Below are 15,512 nucleotides of genomic sequence, written 5' to 3'. Positions count from 1 at the left end.
GCAAGTCTCAGGGCTGTAGCCAGGTTGTGTGCAGCTCCCTCGAGTTTCTCTGCAGGTCTCGGGGCTCTAGCCAGGTTGTGTGCAGCTCCCTCAAGGTTCTTTGCAGGTCTCAGGGCTGGAGCCAGATTGTTTACAGCTCTCTCGAGTTTCTCTGCAAGTCTCAGGGCTGTAGCCAGGTTGTGTGCAGCTCCCTCGAGTTTCTCTGCAGGTCTCGGGGCTCTAGCCAGATTGTGTACAGCTCCCTCAATTTCTCTGCAGGTCTCAGGGCTCTAGTTAGGTAGTGTGCAGCTCCCTCAAGTTTCTCTGCAGATCTCAGTGCTCCAGCCAGGTTGTGTGCTGCTCCCTCGGGTTTCTCTGCAAGTCTCAGGGCTGTAGCCAGGTTGTGTGCAGCTCCCTCGAGTTTCTCTGCAGGTCTCGGGGCTCTAGCCAGGTTGTGTGCAGCTCCCTCAAGGTTCTTTGCAGGTCTCAGGGCTGGAGCCAGATTGTTTACAGCTCTCTCGAGTTTCTCTGCAAGTCTCAGGGCTGTAGCCAGGTTGTGTGCAGCTCCCTCGAGTTTCTCTGCAGGTCTCGGGGCTCTAGCCAGATTGTGTACAGCTCCCTCAATTTCTCTGCAGGTCTCAGGGCTCTAGTTAGGTAGTGTGCAGCTCCCTCAAGTTTCTCTGCAGGTCTCAGGGCTCCAGCCAGGTTGTGTGCTGCTCCCTCGGGTTTCTCTGCAAGTCTCAGGGCTGTAGCCAGGTTGTGTGCAGCTCCCTCGAGTTTCTCTGCAGGTCTCAGGGCTCTAGCCAGGTTGCGTACAGCTCCCTCAAGTTCTCTGCAGGTCTCAGGGCTCTAGCCAGGTTGTGTGCAGCTCCCTTAAGGTTCTTGCAGGTCTCAGGGCTGTAGCCAGATTGTTTACAGCTCCCTCGAGTTTCTCTGCAATTCTCAGGGCTGTAGCCAGGTTGTGTGCAGCTCCCTCGAGTTTCTCTGCAAGTCTCAGGGCTGTAGCCAGGTTGTGTGCAGCTCCCTCGAGTTTCTCTGCAGGTCTCAGGGCTCTAGCCAGGTTGTGTACAGCTTCCTCGAGTTTCTCTGCAGGCCTCAGGGCTCCAGCCAGGTTGCGTGCAGCTCCCTCAAGTTCTCTGCAGGTCTCAGGGCTCTAGCCAGGCTGCGTGCAGCTCCCTCAAGTTCTCTGCAGGTCTCAGGGCTCCAGCCAGGTTGCGTGCAGCTCCCTCAAGTTCTCTGCAGGTCTCAGGGCTCTAGCCAGGCTGCGTGCAGCTCCCTCAAGTTCTCTGCAGGTCTCCAGCCAGGTTGCTTGCAGCTCCCTCGAGTTCTCTGCAGGTCTCAGGGCTCCAGCCAGGTTGCTTGCAGCTCCCTCAAGTTCTCTGCAGGTCTCAGGGCTCTAGCCAGGTTGTGTACAGCTTCCTCGAGTTTCTCTGCAGGCCTCAGGGCTCCAGCCAGGTTGCGTGCAGCTCCCTCAAGTTCTCTGCAGGTCTCAGGGCTCTAGCCAGGCTGCGTGCAGCTCCCTCAAGTTCTCTGCAGGTCTCAGGGCTCCAGCCAGGTTGCGTGCAGCTCCCTCAAGTTCTCTGCAGGTCTCAGGGCTCTAGCCAGGCTGCGTGCAGCTCCCTCAAGTTCTCTGCAGGTCTCCAGCCAGGTTGCTTGCAGCTCCCTCAAGTTCTCTGCAGGTCTCAGGGCTCTAGCTAGGTTGTGTGCAGGTCCCTCAAGTTCTCTTCAGGTCTCAGGGCTGTAGCCGGGTTGTGTACAGCTCCCCAGGGTCTCATCGAGGTTGCTTGGCCATGAACAGCCTCTTTTCTGCTCCTAGGCGTTTGAATCAGAAAAGCAGGGAAGTAAAACCGCACAGGAAGAGTTTACTTAAAAGAAACCCTGGCTTTTCAAGCCAGCGCGGGATTCTCTTTCATAAGAGTTTTACTTTTATTTTGATTGTAATAATAGTACCCTTCTATCAACTAGGCGGAACCCTGCGCTCTGCAATTCCGAATCCCACCAAACCTTGGGCAGCCCAGGCATAATATTAGCCTTTGAGGGTAGTGGCAGGCTCCTGATGTGGTCTGGGAGCATTTATTAAATTTGCATACGGCACAGGATGGCTGAGGATTCTGTAGCTACGGGATAAGCCACCAGCCACAATTCATGCAGAATGAAAACAGCAATTAAAGATCATTTCCGTCAATGTTAGGAGTGTAAGATGTATTGTCTGCCTTCAGGGATGCAGAGCTTTCCGTCTGTTGCTGATTTATTCCTCCCAAGGGGGGGTCCTTGTTGACCCCTGGACGGAGCTCGAGCCGGAATACTTTCCATTTGGCTCCGCGGGCTGTCGGGTCTCCAGACCCGCGCATTGCTTCTCTAGAGAGGCCTTCTGGGGGCCTGGAGACCCGCCCCATGGATCTGGCAGGGGGAGCCTTCCACAGCCAGTGCCCAAGCACTAGGAGCTTGCCAGTGCTTTGCTGCCCAGAGCAGCCAGCAAGACATTGTATCTGCTGCTGCTGTGAGTCTGAGGCCCAGACAGAATAGAGGATCGGGGATCCTGCCCATAGCATCTGCTGCTGCTGTGACTCTGAGGCCCAGACTGAATAGAGGATCGGGGATCCCGCCCTACATGAAGTCCCATGCATTGCACAAGTAATGTGAGTAAAGGTCGCTGCTGACTGTGTCTTCTGCCACACGCGTGCACAACACGCTGTGGTGCAAAGGCAAGCGAGCCACGCCTCGCGAGACACCGTGGCGCGCCACCTTCCAGGATATACATCTGTGGGCAGATAACCACGAAGTGGTGAGCTGCTTAAAATGTAAACTTTGGTGGAAGTTACACGTCACACATGGAAGTATATATAACATGATAATGAGATTCAGCTTAGTGATTGCTTCCGCCTGTATTTTTTGTAGCTACAATTCCGTGCAAAGCCGTAACTTACTATTCCGGTTGACCTGGCTTTGCGTGGGATCCTAGTTGTGCTTGCACTGTGCTCATGACATCATGGCCACATTATTAGGAGGTCCGCACTACACAAAGCAATGCTGTTTCAGCACTGTCCGCGCGTCACCTTTCTGGACATAAGTTCTTTCACGTGGTAGGTTGATCAATGGGCATCCGCACCAATGCTTTATTGATCTGGGCCTGCATCTCTGAAGGTCACTGGAGTTCAGCGTGAGGTGCATCGTCTGCTTCCTTGTCCAATGCTTTAAAGATCTGGGCCTGCATCTCTGAAAGTCACTGGAGGTCGGCGTGCGGAGTATCGTCTGCTTTCCTTGGCCAATGCTTTTTAGATCTGAGTCTGCATCTCTGAATGTCACTGGAGTTCGGCGTGCAGTGTATGGTCTGCTTCCTTGGCCAATGCTTTATAGATCTGGGCCTGCATCTCTGAAGGTCACTGGAGGTCGGCATGCGGTGTATGGTCTGCTTCCTTGGCCAATGCTTTATTGATCTGGGCCTGCATCTCTGAAGGTCACTGGAGTTCGGCGTGCGGAGTATCGTCTGCTTCCTTGGCCAATGCTTTTTAGATCTGGGCCTGCATCTCTGAAGGTCACTGGAGTTCGGCGTGCAGTGTATCGTCTGCTTCCTTGGCCAATGCTTTATTGATCTGGGCCTGCATCTCTGAAGGTCACTGGAGTTCGGCGTGCAGTGTATCGTCTGCTTCCTTGGCCAATGCTTTATAGATCTGGGCCTGCATCTCTGAAGGTCACTGGAGGTCGGCGAGCGGAGTATCGTCTGCTTTCCTTGGCCAATGCTTTTTAGATCTGAGTCTGCATCTCTGAAAGTCACTGGAGGTCGGCGTGAGGTGTATCGTCTGCTTCCTTGGCCAATGCTTTATAGATCTGGGCCTGCATCTCTGAAGGTCACTGGAGGTCGGCGTGCGGTGTATCGTCTGCTTCCTTGGCCAATGCTTTATAGATCTGGGCCTGCATCTCTGAAGGTCACTGGAGGTCGGCGTGCGGAGTATCGTCTGCTTTCCTTGGCCAATGCTTTTTAGATCTGAGTCTGCATCTCTGAAAGTCACTGGAGTTTGGCGTGCGGTGTATCGTCTGCTTCCTTGGCCAATGCTTTATTGATCTGGGCCTGCATCTCTGAAGGTCACTGGAGGTCGGCGTGCGGTGTATCGTCTGCTTCCTTGGCCAATGCTTTATAGATCTGGGCCTGCATCTCTGAAGGTCACTGGAGGTCGGCATGCGGTGTATGGTCTGCTTCCTTGGCCAATGCTTTATTGATCTGGGCCTGCATCTCTGAAGGTCACTGGAGTTCGGCGTGCGGAGTATCATCTGCTTCCTTGGCCAATGCTTTTTAGATCTGGGCCTGCATCTCTGAAGGTCACTGGAGTTCGGCGTGCGGTGTATCGTCTGCTTCCTTGGCCAATGCTTTATAGATCTGGGCCTGCATCTCTGAAGGTCACTGGAGGTCGGCGTGCGGTGTATGGTCTGCTTCCTTGGCCAATGCTTTATTGATCTGGGCCTGCATCTCTGAAGGTCACTGGAGTTCGGCGTGCGGTGTATCGTCTGCTTCCTTGGCCAATGCTTTTTAGATCTGGGCCTGCATCTCTGAAGGTCACTGGAGTTCGGCGTGCAGCGTATCGTCTGCTTCCTTGGCCAATGCTTTATAGATCTGGGCCTGCATCTCTGAAGGTCACTGGAGGTCGGCGTACGGAGTATCGTCTGCTTTCCTTGGCCAATGCTTTTTAGATCTGAGTCTGCATCTCTGAAAGTCACTGGAGGTCGGCGTGAGGTGTATCGTCTGCTTCCTTGGCCAATGCTTTATAGATCTGGGTCTGCATCTCTAAAAGTCACTGGAGTTTGGCGTGCGGTGTATCGTCTGCTTCCTTGGCCAATGCTTTATTGATCTGGGCCTGCATCTCTGAAGGTCACTGGAGGTCGGCGTGCGGAGTATCGTCCGCTTTCCTTGGCCAATGCTTTATTGATCTGGGCCTGCATCTCTGAAGGTCACTGGAGGTCGGCGTGCGGAGTATCGTCCGCTTTCCTTGGCCAATGCTTTATAGATCTGGGCCTGCATCTCTGAATGTCACTGGAGTTCGGCGTGCGGTGTATCGTCTGCTTCCTTGGCCAATGCCTTATAGATCTGGACCTGCATCTCTAAAAGTCACTGGAGTTCAGCGTGAGGTGCATCGTCTGCTTCCTTGGCCAATGCTTTTTAGATCTGAGTCTGCATCTCTGAAAGTCACTGGAGGTCGGCGTGAGGTGTATCGTCTGCTTCCTTGGCCAATGCTTTATAGATCTGGGTCTGCATCTCTAAAAGTCACTGGAGTTTGGCGTGCGGTGTATCGTCTGCTTCCTTGGCCAATGCTTTATTGATCTGGGCCTGCATCTCTGAAGGTCACTGGAGGTCGGCGTGCGGAGTATCGTCCGCTTTCCTTGGCCAATGCTTTATTGATCTGGGCCTGCATCTCTGAAGGTCACTGGAGGTCGGCGTGCGGAGTATCGTCCGCTTTCCTTGGCCAATGCTTTATAGATCTGGGCCTGCATCTCTGAATGTCACTGGAGTTCGGCGTGCGGTGTATCGTCTGCTTCCTTGGCCAATGCTTTATAGATCTGGACCTGCATCTCTAAAAGTCACTGGAGTTCAGCGTGAGGTGCATCGTCTGCTTCCTTGGCCAATGCTTTATTGATCTGGGCCTGCATCTCTGAAGGTCACTGGAGGTCGGCGTGCGGTGTATGGTCTGCTTCCTTGGCCAATGCTTTATTGATCTGGGCCTGCAGAAGAAGAAGAAGAAGAAGAATATACTTTTATTTGATTTCATAAAAAAAAACATAAAAGGGTGGAAAAACCACCATGAATAAAACTTACAAGGATATACATTGTAATTATTTGTGTAAAAGATATTATAAGTCGGTGTATTTATACTTTTTTTTTTTTGAGTTAACATGTAAGCGGAGCTTTCGGGTGATTTCAGAGCCAGATGTTCTAACACTGCATAAGTTGGTTAACAGGTTCTGCATTGGCCAGGTCTATTGCTGCGTTTTTTAGAAAGTTTATGACTCTGCAAGACAGTGGGATGGATGAGCCTGTGAGACAGTGAATCACTGCTGATCTACAAGTTTTTATTTGTTCCTTCCTGAAAAGCTCCCGAAGGCCCGTTTTGCGCGTTTCTGCCAAAGCAGGGCAGATGCATAGTAGGTGCAGTAAGGACTCATCCCAAGCTCCACACAGGCGGCATTCCTTTGATTGCCATACGAATTTCCATTTTGTGGTCGGGTCCTTTGATGGGTATGACCCAAGCCTTAATAAAGTGAAAACGTGTTTTTTCTGGTGCGGAAAGTGATCTAGTAGGTAGGATTGGGGTTGCAGCCTCTAGTATGACTGAATCACGGCCCAGGCGGTTTTGTTTTTTGCTATATAGAATGCCGTTTTATGGCTTTGTTGACGGAGTATGTAGGAGTATGTAGGAGCTGTAAGGCATGCCTCCTCTAACTTCAGTGCTGAGAGGGAGGCCTTCAGAGCTTCGAAGATTGAATTTTGAAGCTGGCTTGCTTTTCGATTTCTACCCAACAATAGTGTGCGAGTGTGTTTTCCTCTGCGTCCCGCATCCTCCAGTACTACTTGACTAGTGTGCCTTGTTTGTCGGGGATCTGGTTTTTTAGACCATACTCAAGTCGGATTTGGGTTTGCCGAATGTGGCGGGGGATTGCAAACAGCTTCTTAAAAAGAATTGGTTGTTCCAGGTTCAAGCCTATAGCGTCCTTGCCATTCAGGATTTCTGTGCCATATGAGATAGAGGGCAGGAATTTTGCTGCTATAACCTTTAGTAGGTGTCCAATGGAGCCACCTGCAAAATTTTGAAGGCAAACTGCAGCTGTTTGGATTTCGTATGAACTTGGGACAGATGAATCTTGAAGGTGAGTTTGCGATCAATTTGGAAGCCTAGGTATTTGCATGAATCCACCTCAGTCAAAGGTCGCTCGTCCAAAGTCCAAGTAAATTTGCGATCGGCTTTATGATGTCTGTTAAAGCGCATCACCTTTGGTTTTTTTGTGGTTGATGGTCAATTGCACCGAGGCGGTATAGACTCCGAGTTCAGTGATTAATCATTACAAACAAATTGGCGTTTGCGCCAGTAAGACGATTTCATTCGCGTATTGTAGGCTGGGTATGGGTGTTGTGCCAAGTTTCGGAGGGTCACATTGGATTGACCGAAGGTGCTCATCCAGGTTTGCGGTGTAAATGTTAAAAAGGCACGGTGCCAGCACACACCCTTGTTTTAGCCCGTTGAGTGTGTGGATCTTCTTAGTAATGCTGAGCCCATCTCCTTTCCTAATCTGGACCCACGTCTGGGAGTACAGATTGATTATGGCCTCCAGCAACTTAGCTGGGACCCCCCAGTTGCGCATTTTTGCCCATAGCTTAGCTCTTGAAACCTTGTCAAAGGCCGCTTTAAAGTCGATGAAACATGCGTAGAGTGGCCTTGATTTTCTGAGGGCTTGATTGGCCAAGAGTGTTACTGCAGATATATTCATCAGGGTGCCCATCCCGGCCCTAAATCCAGTTTGCGTTGGAGGAATAAGGTTTGTTCGCACCGCCCAGTCCTCCAAATCTCCCAGCAAATTTGATGGGTAGATTTTACCCTCCACATCAATTAACCCAATCAATCTGTAATTTGAAGGATCGGAACGAGAACCCGATTTGTATATTGGGCTTAGAATGCTTCCCCTCCAAGAGTCAGGGATTGTGTTAAAAGTTAGAATGTCCGAGAAAAGAGGAGACAAATGATCTGCCTAGAGTGGTGGGTTGTGCCGAAACAAGGCGTTTGGGAGGCCATTAGGCCCAGGGGCACCCTCAGATCTTAATTTTTTTATTGTTTTTAGGACTTGTTCTTTAAGGATCTGCGGAGGAAAGTCTGAATCGGAGGGGGAGTCGTTTTTCACTAAGTCTCTAGCAGTAGCTCCGTTATTAAGTTGGAAGCCGCGATCAGCGATGCCTGTGGGAAGATTTAGTTATATAGTGATTCAATGTGGGCTCTCCATGTTTCCTCCATAATGTCCGAGTTATGGTGTCGGTTCCTGTCGTTTGTTTACTGGTGGATGATTTCCCAGAAAAGCTTGGAGTCTCTTTGTTTGCAAGAGTACTGGAGTTTCGCCCAGAGATGTTTCTGGAATACTTTCTTGGCCACCATGATGTCTCTTTTAAGGTCATTTCTGGCTTTGGAAATTAGAAGCTATTGGTCTTTGGTGGAAGGTTAGCCCTGTGTTCTTGGTTTTTGTAGGATTTTGTTCAGTTGTTGTTTTTGAATTCTGAGTCTTTTGGTGAACCATGCTGCCCCCAACGGTTTTCCTGCTTTTTTTCCAGTAGCTGATTTAGACCATTTTTGATTTAGTTCAAAGGTGAATGGCTCCCAGGCCCGGATGCTGGATGGTTCGAATTTGGATTTCTCCAAGATGCTAATACATGTTTCCATAAAGTCACTTATATTATCCTTATTCCAAATGAGGCGTTTGAGATTATGGCAATGGAGTTCTTGCGACGTTGCATTAGTGAGGATTGGATTTGTGTTGTTTCTTAAGAGTGTGAAGGATTGCGGTTGATGGTCGCTCTCTGCTCTGTCCAAGATTTGAAAGTTTGTGATCTGGGGAACGAGGTTATGGTCCGTGAAAGAATAGTCAATGATTGAGGCTGACTTTTGAGTGACCCTTGTGTATGCCGCTGGGGTGTCTGTCGGGCTATGACCATTAAGCATTCGCAGTGAGAGGTCGTACAGATGAACTGCGCATTGCTTGCCGAGAGTGTCACGTCGAGGTTTGGCCTGAGTGTGCCACCTGGTGCCATTTGTTTCTTGCAATAAAGTCATGTTGAAGTCCCCTGACAGAATGATGTTGGCATTGGGGTAGGCAAGTTTTAGAGTGGCAAGTGGGGCTAATAAGTGGTCAATGCTTGCCCGTTTTTGTTTGGGCGCGGGGTGAATGTAAATGTTTATGATCAGTAGGCTGGTGAAAGGCGGAGTGTCAAGTTTGACACATAGCAGCCAGGGGGAATCAAGATCTATGGCAACGGCGAGTCCGGATGTATCGGTTGAAATGAAGGTGGAGAGGCCCCCTTTTGCTCTCCCTTGGTTAGTCCTCTTTGTAACCAGATTCTGGAATTCCTTGTAACCTACTAGGGGAGTAGATTTTGTTAGCCAGGTTTCCTGGAAGAGGAGTATTTTGTACTGTATAATAAACTCCATGAAGTTCGGGTCTTCTAATTTCATCCCGAGACCAAACACGTTCCATGAGCAGATTTGGTGGCCTTTGGGTGAGTTTGTGGCAACTTGTGGATTTTTTCATGCCCCGGCTTGGAAGATTCCAGGCTTGTTAAAGTGCCGGGGTCCAGTGGGCTGACTAGCTTCAGGTGCAAAGGTGATTGTGATTGTCCTGGCCTTGGAGTCTATGCCTGGGAGAGGACTTCGGTTATCCAGGCCTTTGGCGCCTTTTAACATACCTGGGCCTGCATCTCTGAAGGTCACTGGAGGTCGGCGTGAGGTGCATCTTCTGCCTCCTTGTCCAATGCTTCATAGATCTGGGCCTGCATCACTGAAGGTTACTGGAGGTCGGCATGTGGTGCATCTTCTGCTTCCATGGCCAATGCTTACACCATTGGAGAAGAGTCCTCACCTCACGAGGCAGGCACCTCGTTGACTATTCTCTTATTTTTACATTTAACAGCTACCACCTCCTCTACCAGGGGTAGACTATGACAAAAGGCTCCTTCTTGAGCATATTGCCTGGCATGTGTTTTTGTTTTCATTTTGTATGCAAGCCAAAGCCTGCACCCACGCCATGTGCAGCGAATAGGAATGCCAAGAAGTAGATTGAAAACTGTTTCATAGACCACTGGGCTTTGGGGCGAACTAAATGTAGCCGACTGACACAGTGCTTCACATGCGTGTGCTCCTCAGTCTCCGCTAGGTTGGGGCTTATTAAAGTGAATGAGCCACCTTGATAGTTAAAATCTGTCTGTAGTTGTAGGTTGGGCTGCCCTTGACAACACTCAGCTAAAACTGGCTGCAGGTGACACCTTAAAAGGACTCAGTGTTGTGATGAGGACACAAATTAGTGAGTTTAGAAGTAGTTAATAGGTGCAACTCCTCAACATCCTTCCATGTGATAGACCAGTGGGAAAAAGGAGGGGGGTCCGGATGCTATACTTTGTTTTTACAGTTGCAAGTCCAGATGAGCAGTTGTGAGGAAGCATCAGTTTGTGCATGAAATGTTATGTAATGTTATGTTATGTTATTCTACAGCATATTTATAAATCTCATGTACTGCAAAAAGGTTTCATGGTGCTGAAACACAGAAGCATGAAAGACAAATCTTATCCACATGCCTGTCTAAAAAGCCATGTTTTTAACAAAGTCCTAAAGCTGATGTAGGGTGTTGTGGCTCTAATGTTAGGGGAAAGGGAGTTCCAAACACCAGGAGCAAGCGCCGCAAACCTAGTTCCAACCAATCTCTTCTTGTTAAATTTGGGGACGTCTAGTAGGTTTTGGAGCATGGACCTCAGATTGCGCTTAGGAACACAATTCCGAATTTTAGCAGTTACAAAAGTTGGGCTTTTACCATATTGAGATCTGAAAATAATACACCCATTTTTGAAAACGGTTCTCTGAGTGACTGGAGGCCAGTGTCATTTAACCAGCAGAGGTTTGATGAGGCAGAATCTAGGCTGACGCCAGACTAATCTAGCTGCTTGGTTTTGGACCAGCTGGAGCCTCTGGCTTAAGCCCCTGGAAGGCCCAGGTACTGAGAGTTAGCGTGGTCAATGTGGGACATGACAAGGGCAGTTATGATCTGTATGATGGCCTCAATATGGGGAATATTTCTCCATTGCACCTATTGGGGGCTTCAGTGAAAGGTCTTCATTGACTAAAATCTTGAGGCTTCGAACCTCTGTGTTTGGGATAGGGGGTCACCCAACTCCAATCGCCAGATAGAAGGATTCCAACTATGCAGTTTATTTTTGATCATTACAATCTGAGTTTTGTACGAATTCAGCTTCAGCTGAAGGCAGTTCATCCAGTCTCAGATGCAAATCAAAGTGCTCTGAAAAAACTCTGTAAATTCCGGCGAGTTATCCATGTCATAGCATAGCTATATATTTCTCCCTTTGCCTCTTTTGAGTGTGTGCCAGCGGGCAGATGTAAAGATTAAATAAAAGTGGGGGACAATGAAGAGTCCTGAGGTACTCCACAGGCGAGTCTGACCTTGGATGAACAGAAGGGGGAGAGGTGAAGTGACTGAGATCGGTCTGAAAGGAATTATTTCAGCCAATTTAATGTTGATCCATGTGAACCAGCAGCCTAGACACAGTTGATTAAGATGCCATGATCCACCGTGCCAAAGGCCACCGATAAGTCCAAAAGGACTAATGTGTGAGCCTGTCCTTTCTCTTCATCCTCTCTCATATCATAAACTACGGAAAGTATAACAGACTCCGTAGAGTGGGCGGATCGAAAGCCCGCCTGATGAAAGTCAAGAAAGGAAAAATCTTCAAGAAAAGAACAGAGCTGTTGGGCAATGTAGGCCTCCAATATATAGGCTAAGTAGTGGAGTAAAGAGATAGGGCGATAGTTCTTCAAAACAGATGAGCCTTCCTAGCTTTTTTTTAGAAGAGGAAAGACTATCCCTCCCTTAAATGTATCAGGGACCAAGCCCTGCTAAGGGATAAGTTGAACAGAGATAAAACTAGGTCAGGAAAGTCTGAGAATATAATTTTTTTAATCCAAAGAGGGCAGACGTCATTAAAGGAGCTGGATTTGACCTTGGACATCAGCTGCAAGAGGCCATCTTTGGTGATTGCTGGAAATGCTGGACGTTTTATAGGATTTATATCTTCCAAGGAGATAGCATCGGCAAGAGAGGTAGGGGGTATGCTATCTTTTATGATCTGAATTTTCTCGATGAAGAAGGGATTCAAATCGCTGCACAATTCTTGAGTAGATACCACTGGGGCATTAAAGCGTCTGGTTAGAACATTCCATAATTGTGTCGAATACTACTTTAGTTTTGTTTTCAGACTTTAAAATGTTATTAGAAAAATAGGTAGATTTGGTCTCTAGTGGCAATTTATTATAGGCTTTAAGCTGCAAGACTAAGCTATCCTTTTTGTGAAGTGAATATGCTTTTTACCATTTACGCCCCGTCTGGTGTAACTAGTTTAACTTTCTTTAAATCCTCTGTATACAATTTAGACACTTCATGGTGATGGATTGATTTTGTTTTACGCATTGGAGCAAGCATATTGCTGGCTTCTTCGAGACAGTCATTAACTGCCCTATCGAGAACGTTTACATTCTCACTATAAGAAGGCTGAGACTGTGCCAAGGAGATACAACAGAAGGTGCTAAAATTAACACGCTTCTGCAAGTTTCTGGAAGAGATGCTTGACAGGTGGGAGATTTCCTAGATGTTATATCATTCATGTCAAATTTAATTTAGAGGTGTGGCCATTGTTTTCCTCTTTGGTCCACAAGTTGAAGTCTCCACGAAATATATTTTGTTTCATAATCAATAGCTAGAGTGGATATAGAGTCAGTTAGGTGTAGTAGGAACTGAGGCATGTAACCCAGCGGTCTGTATATAAGAATACATATTAGAGGGAAAGTATGCAAATCAAATTTGATTACCAAATTCTCTACCGAAGGCACTGGTAAAGGGGTACATTTAGTGAAAGAGATGTGCTTTTTTATGACTGCAGCCACCCTTCTACATTTTTTTCCATAAGGTTTCTTAAAATTGACGACATATATATCTCAAGTTGATGTCCAACCAATGATCTTGTGCTAAAGTAGGCAATATTTAAATCCCTTTCTGTGGATTTTGACTTTGTCTGAGGGCCATTATCCACAGTAGTAGTATAAGTCAGCAACCTCTCGGACTATATGAAGTCCAACTCTTGGGGTGTTATGATACCTAATTTTTCCAGTTTTTGTTTAAGAGGTGTCACAAAATGGTAATTTGTTGTGGATAGAGATCTGAGATCATTTATAGAGTACACCAAGATTTGACCATAATGGCTGGCTCCTAACCCCAGACAGACGAAGACAGGCATAGACAGGCTTGCCTTCGGCGTGGCCGCTGTATGCATGCGCGCCGCCACCAGGTTTAAAAGACCCGGTAGATCTTACAGACTCCGTCCACCAGTGGCCGGATTAGCTTCCCCCAGCCAATTCTGTTGAAGTTCAAAGCGTATGAGAGAGTGCGATGAAAGCAATAAAAAAACACTGTTTTTCCCGATAAAAAACAGCAGAGCATGCAAATAGCAATATAAGTGCAGACAGCGTATGGTTAAAAAGTTTTAAATGTCACTATGCAACCCGTGCAGGTACGTCTGCGATACTGCCAGTTTAAAAGGCCCGGTGCCCTTCCGGTTTGTTGGCTTCCGGCTTGCCACCCATTTTGGCAGGGACTACGCTGAGGAAGAATAACAATGCAAGGGCTATTTTGCTATAGGAGGCCATAGTAACAGAGAGGTTCATTCAGTCAATGCCAGTTAAAGCCGTTAGGGGTTGCTAACCAAAATACCAATATCAGCTTTCATGTCTGTAAGTACTTATCTGATCTAGGGAGCGTGGCCACGCTGCACCCATGTGGGCGGCCTAGTGTGGAGCTCCATGCGGCAAGAGAGATCCTGGTCAAAGTCAAAGTCAAAAACACTTGTTAAGCGCACAAATCACTGTGAGGTCTCATGGCGCTTGCGGGACTCCAGTGGGCTAATGGTCATAACTATTATCATTATTTCTGATCAAATAACCACGTTTTCAATTCTTTCCGGAAATGTTTGTGTTCGATGAAGGAGTGAAGATGGGATGGAAGCTTATTCCAAAGATGGGGGGCGAGAAAGGAAAAGGATCGTCCCCCACTTCGCACAGTGCAGATTCAAAGTGGGGGTAAGAAGAGATTTAGAACTAGATCTTAACAGTCTTATTGGCTGGTACCGGTTAAGCTTTTTCGCTAGATAACAGACAGGCACATGCATCAATGTTGGTTTTTGCGATTTCTTAATTGCGATTTATAAGGAATCACAATTAAGGAATAGCAAAAGCCTATGCATGTAGAAATCGCTTTAAAAATAGCGATTTCTAAACATTCCTTAATTGCGAGTCGCAAATTGCGAGTCGCAATTAAGGAATACCTCCCCATTCATTCCTATAGGCCTAGACGCCCATAGGAATGATTGGGAAGACATTCTCAATTTGCGATTCTCAATTAGAGAATCGCAAATTGAGAATGCAATTTCAAGGGTGCCAGGGTGTCAAAAGGACACCCTGTTGCACCCCTGAAATCTGCATATGAGTACATTTTGCACACACACATGCCCCAAGGGCATGTGTGTGTGTATGTGTGTAAAATGGAACTTTGAAAAATGCTCTTTAGTGCATTTTTCAAAGTTTTTGCAAATTACCATGAAGTTTAACTTCATGGAAATTTGCGCCCCCTATTAGCGAAACCGCTAATTTTTGTACTTTAATGCATTGCATTTAAGGAATCTCAATTTGCGATTCCTTAAATGTAATCGCAATTTAAGTAATCGCTAGTTAGAGATTACTTAAATTGCGATTTTTGCATTTGGGATGATGCATCCCAAATGCAAAAATACCGGTCGCAAAGGGGCAGATTCTGAGAATCTGCCCCTTTGCGACCGGTTTTACTTTTGATGCATGTGCCAGAGTCCGGTTCCATGTATGATCTTGTGGGTGAGGCATAAGATTTTGAAATGGCCTCTCTTTCTTAGCAGAAGCCAGTGGAGGGACCTTAGGCTGGGAGCTGAAGGAGATCTGATGGCAGATTCAAAATAAGTCTGGCAGCGGTGTTCTGCAGTAGTTTGGAAAAAAGATCTTCGTTTAGGGAGGCCAGCAAAGCATTCCCGTTATCCAGTCGGCTTACTATTAGACCCTGCACCAGAGGTTTCCTGGCTTCAATAGGTATCCATTTAAAGATTATACGCAATTTCCAAAGGATGCCGTAACAGGTGCCTAATACAAGATTGACATGGGTTTTCATGGATAGTTTAATATCGATGGTTATTCCAAGATTGCATTCAGCTTGTTTTGGAGATGGGTATATGCCCAATTCCTGTGGCCACCAATTGTCAGACCAATATTCCTCGGTCCTGCCGAACAAGATAATCTCCGTTTTACTGCCGTTGAGCTGTAGTTTGTTATTACCCATCCAGTTGTTAATATGGATCATAGAGTTTTTAAAACGGGTCATTGTGTCTGCAGGGTCGGGACCAAATGTGATCAGTAGCTGGGTGTCATCAGCGTATGACACGGCTTCAAAACCATAGGACCTGATTACCCTGGCCAGAGGTGTTACATAGAGGTTAAAGAGCATAGGGCTTAAGATGGATCCCTGGGGCACTCCTATGCTTACTGGCCTACTCCTGGTGTGCGGAGCCTGCCCTGCACTGACCATTCCACCCATCTGGTGGGAAATGAAGGATGGACCCCCATAGCAGCTTGCTGTCACTTCTGGGGGGCATTATTCAATTCTCCACAGAAGTGGCCTACTCAGGAGCACTGTCCTCGGAGACCTGCCCACAA

The sequence above is a fragment of the Triturus cristatus genome, chromosome 2_1 (genome assembly GCF_964204655.1).
Source record: "Triturus cristatus chromosome 2_1, aTriCri1.1, whole genome shotgun sequence".
In the NCBI taxonomy this organism is placed as follows: Eukaryota; Metazoa; Chordata; class Amphibia; order Caudata; family Salamandridae; genus Triturus; species Triturus cristatus.
The sequence above is the reverse complement of the archived record's forward strand: the minus strand, read 5'-3'. Positions refer to the sequence as shown.